This window comes from Bubalus bubalis, chromosome 6 (assembly GCF_019923935.1).
Source record: "Bubalus bubalis isolate 160015118507 breed Murrah chromosome 6, NDDB_SH_1, whole genome shotgun sequence".
In the NCBI taxonomy this organism is placed as follows: Eukaryota; Metazoa; Chordata; class Mammalia; order Artiodactyla; family Bovidae; genus Bubalus; species Bubalus bubalis.
Window position 1 is genome coordinate 24,751,044 of NC_059162.1, and position 4,695 is coordinate 24,755,738.

The 4,695-nt window shown below is 41.0% G+C and overlaps 1 long non-coding RNA gene across 1 annotated transcript; it reads left to right on the forward strand.

Annotated features, from left to right (window-relative positions):
• The first annotated feature begins 422 nt into the window (after window positions 1-422).
• LOC123334239 lies at window positions 423-1,168 on the forward strand. The gene is made up of 2 exons (XR_006552066.2): window positions 423-709; window positions 1,017-1,168. It is a non-coding gene; the product is annotated as an uncharacterized LOC123334239 (long non-coding RNA).
• Window positions 1,169-4,695: the final 3,527 nt, after the last annotated feature.

Below are 4,695 nucleotides of genomic sequence, written 5' to 3' on the forward strand. Positions count from 1 at the left end.
ATGGCACTAATTTATGACACAGGTCTAGGCAGGAACTATGTAATAGTTCAAACTCCAAATGAGTAGCTCTGTTTTTAATTATTTAAATGAGAAAGTGTGATTGGGAAAACCCAGGAAATATAAGAAACTAATCAACTGTCACCTCTTGTCTGTGGGAGTAGAATTGAATTAACTGAAATTTAATGTCTTTGCCTTCTATACTGAAATGCTGATCATGTTTCTTTTTTCAATAAAGGTAAATAATAATATCACACATGGTTACTGTGAAAATTAAATGAAATAATGTTTCCCAAACTTCCTTAATGATAATAATCATAGAGAATGTTCTATGTCACAAAAAGAGGGGAAAAAAATCATTCAGACAAACAAAGGCCTGGGTCCCTTTGCAGACCCTCTGAATGAGAATGGGGTCAGGGGTGTTATTTGTTTAACAAGAGCCTCAGGTGATTATTATCTTTGAGAAAATTTGGGGAAAGAGTTAATGTGAAAATGCCTTACAATACATGAGGACATAAGGACATAATTGGGGAAAAAAAAACAAAGCTGAATAAATGAACTAAGGACCAGGCAATATTCAGCAAATCACAAGTTACTTGGCTCAATCTTTCTCTTAGGTATTCAGGAGAATAGTATTAATACCTATTACCACCCAGACCTTGGGGGAGGATTAGAGTCCATTACTGGAAATTGCTCTGAGCTCCCTGGGAAGGTAAGTGCTATGTAAACACCAGCTGTTAGGTTTATTGGTTCATTGGAAGTAAGTGGGAAAGGTTGAGAAATATTTGTCTCAGAGAGCTACTCTCTTAGAATTGTGTGCATGGGCTGGAGCTCTAAGAGACCAGGCACTGCTGGGGATATGGGCAGTAGGGAAAGTCAGAGACTGCAATAATGCCCAGCAGCTGAATCTCAAAACTCCAGGGGCCAGGCAACGAAGGGGGAAAACCCATCCCCACTTTGGAGAGCAATAGGTCCTATCCCATTGACAAATGCTTGAAGAGAATGCTTGGCTTTTTCAGGTGAAATAATCTAGTCCCCAGGAAGAGGATCATTTTTTATGGCCCGGAACGCCCCACTGACAGTTCTCCCTGAGGAGTCATGAAGAGGGATAAGGCTCAAAGATAGGCATTCCAGGGCCTTTGCCCTTCGTCATCAGCAGCATGTGATGGAGTCAGCAAAACTGAACCCCTGCCTGGGACAGGCCACCCCAGGTTCTGCAAGGGTAGCCTTTTGTTTCAAAGATGGTCTGAAAACATCTGCTGGGGGGAGGAAGTCTGCTCTGAACAAGTGAGGATCACGGCTAAGACAGACATCTATCTCTATCTCCTTTCCCTTCTCTCCTGCTTCTCCACCTGCTTCCAAAATCCAACTAAGAACCTCTGCCTCTGAATGCCTTCCCCCATTTTTCCTGATTCAGTTTCCCTCTCCTTCCTAGATTCTGTTCAGTTCTTGGAACATAGCTGAATTTAGTAGCCACTGAACAGTTTAAAAACCATTGATCTAAAAAACCTAACCTATTTGATTCCATGGTCTTTTTATGTGTTGAGAATTTCAGCCAAAAACATATTATTATGTTTTTTTAAATACAAGACTGTGTTTCACTTTTGATTACTAGCAAATCATATGAAAAGTAACAATGTATTTCACTTTCCTGTTGTCCTCTACTAACACTTTGGCCACCTCATGCGAAGAGTTGACTCATTGGAAAAGACTCTGATGCTGGGAGGGATTGGGGGCAGGAGGAGAAGGGGATGACAGAGGATGAGATGGCTAGATGGCATCACTGACTCGATGGATGTGAGTTTGAGTGAGCTCCGGGAGTTAGTGATGGACAGGGAGGCCTGGCGTGCTGCGATTCATGGGGTCGCAAAGAGTCGGACACGACTGAGTGACTGAACTGAACTGAACTGAATGTGATAAGTTAAAAGTTTGTTCTTAATTATATAACAAGGGGCATGATTGAGGTAAACTCTAAATGCCATAATTAAAAACTAAAGTGCTTTAGAACTTGTTGTTTAGTTCAATCTGATACTGTTTTGCATGTTTCCATAAGCTTCTGTACCAGCCAGGAGATGGAGAATTACTACCGGAAACATGCTATAGAGCAGACACAATCTGTGACTAAAACGTAATTGGAAGTGTATGTTGGCCTTGGGAAACATCACAAGATGAAAAATTCACTTGGATATCAAGAATTAATAGTAACAGGACATGATTTCCTCTGGGAAACTTATAATAATGGATAATTTTAAAATTTAGGAAGGAATTCTTGTTCACCAGAAGACACGTTTTACATATTATCTAGATTTTCCCCAGAGGATATAAAAGTAGTACAATAAAATTTCCATTATTCAGAATTTGTGATTATTTGCCTAGGGAATGGTCTAAGGTGTACCATTTCCTTGCTATCATTAAAGTACAATTTGAATACAAATATTATGTGATGGATACATCAAGTGGAAACATTTACATTTTTTAGAAAACATTTTGAAGAAATGTTTACATTTAAAAGTTTATTACAAAGTATCTATATCTCTTCATTATGCAAAGATTCCTAGAAACATAGATAATAAATAATTTTGTGAGCCTTATTACAATTGTATTTTCAAAAATTATTTATTTTTAATTGAAGTATAATTGCTTTACAATATTGGTTTCATCTCTGCTACAATTGTGTTCTCCTAAAAGCTTCTACAATTTAACCTTATCACTATCAATTTAGCTTTCCCCATATTAGCTTGTCCTTAATGTATTTTCCAGCCTTTCTCACACTTAGATCAGTATCACAGCAAATCTGAAGTTGACAGAAATCAAGTAATGATAGTAATGGTGATGATGCAAATAACCCAGAGAAATGCTGTACCTAACCTAATTATGCTTAAAAATTGTACTAAACCTCTTATTTGCAGATGATCTAATTTCTTTGGGGCCGCTATGACTTTCTAGGATGACTGATTTATAGGATTAACATAGTAACTCCAGGACTGTGTACAGCCTGAAGTCCCTGTTATTTATAAAGAATTGGTGAGTTCTGTGAGTCCCCATGGGAGAGTTGGCCCAACTCCTGTCATACTGGATGGGAGACTTGTGATAAAGAGGGTGAAGAAGGAAGGGATGTAGATTTCATCATTGCCCAGAATTAGCTTGAGGAGGGATAACTTACAGCATGCAGTTAACCAGAGGCACCAAGATCAAAGGCTGACTGCCATGTATCCAGGAAGCATAAGACTGTGCAGGGAAGAAAGAGGAAAGCAGATGTTAAAATCAAAGAAATCTGAAAATGTTTTGGTAAATGGCTCTCAATGAGCCACACGGGACATCTTCATAGGAAAAGCTGAGCGGAATCCTGACAGGTTCAGGAGATTAGTTGATTTCTTTTTTTCTCGTCTCTTCCTTTGCTCCTCACTCTTCATCCACTCCCCTCTCCCCGAAGGACCAACAATTAATTGACTAAACCACAAGAGGTCCCTAGGTAGATGTTGACTTTCATCACTTCACCTTCCTCCTCTATCAGTGGGGTTGAAGACAATGGCTGCAATGAAAAACAGGTCTGTCCTAGAGCAGAGAAAGGAAAGTAAAACGATTTCTCCAAGGGAGAGAGAAAAATATGAAGGTAGCATTTACAATCTCGGAGAAGGCAATGGCAACCCACTCCAGTACTCTTGCCTGGAAAATCCCATGGACGGAGGAGCCTGGTAGGCTGCAGTCCATGGGGTTATGAAGAGTCAGACACGACTGAGTGACTTCACTTTCACTTTTCACTTTCATGCACTGGAGAAGGAAATGGCAACCCACTCCAGTGTTCTTGCCTGGAGAATCCCAGGGATGGGGAGCCTGGTGGGATGCCATCTATGGGGTCGCACAGAGTCAGACATGACTGAAGTGACTTAGCAGCAGCATTTACAATCTAACAATAGATCCATAAAACTTTCATAATCATCTGTGGATCTCTTGTCACCTCTGGCCATCTCTGTTGCAAGCCCTCTCAGAGGTTAACCAGGAGTCCCAGTGTGCAAGCTGATACTCTTCCATTAGTTCCAACTGCTCCACTCCTCCCTTCTTGCCCTGCTTCTGAAGATGCTGCTGCTGCTGCTGCTAAGTCGCTTCAGTCGTGTCCGACTCTGTGTGACCCTATGGATGGCAGCCCACCAGGCTCCTGCATCCCTGGGATTCTCCAGGCAAGAACACTGGAGTGGGTTGCCATTTCCTTCTCCAATGCATGAAAGTGAAAAATGAAAGTGAAGTCACTCAGTCATGTCCGACTCTTAGCAACCCCATGGACTGCAGCCTACCAGGCTTCTCCGTCCATGGACCTTCCAGGCAAGAGTACTAGAGTGGGGTGCCATTGCCTTCTCCACTTCTGAAGATGGGGGCAGTGCAAAATAAAGAAGGTTGATTTTGCAGCCACATACACCTGAGTTTGAACCCCCAGCTCTAATATTTGCTACCTATGTGACCTTGCAAGCTATGTAACATCTGATTCTCAGTTTTGACACACCTATCTTGCAGCATTGCTGTGAAGATAGAAGCAAAATATAAAATAATGGAGCAATGCTGGGAGCATGTAGGTAGACAGACCTTGGGAAGATGACAACTGCTCTAAGCTTTAACTAATTTTCTTGTCAAATGCAGAAAACAATAATATTCAAATTATATAGGATTCCTGGGTAGATTAAGAGAAAGACAACATGACACTGT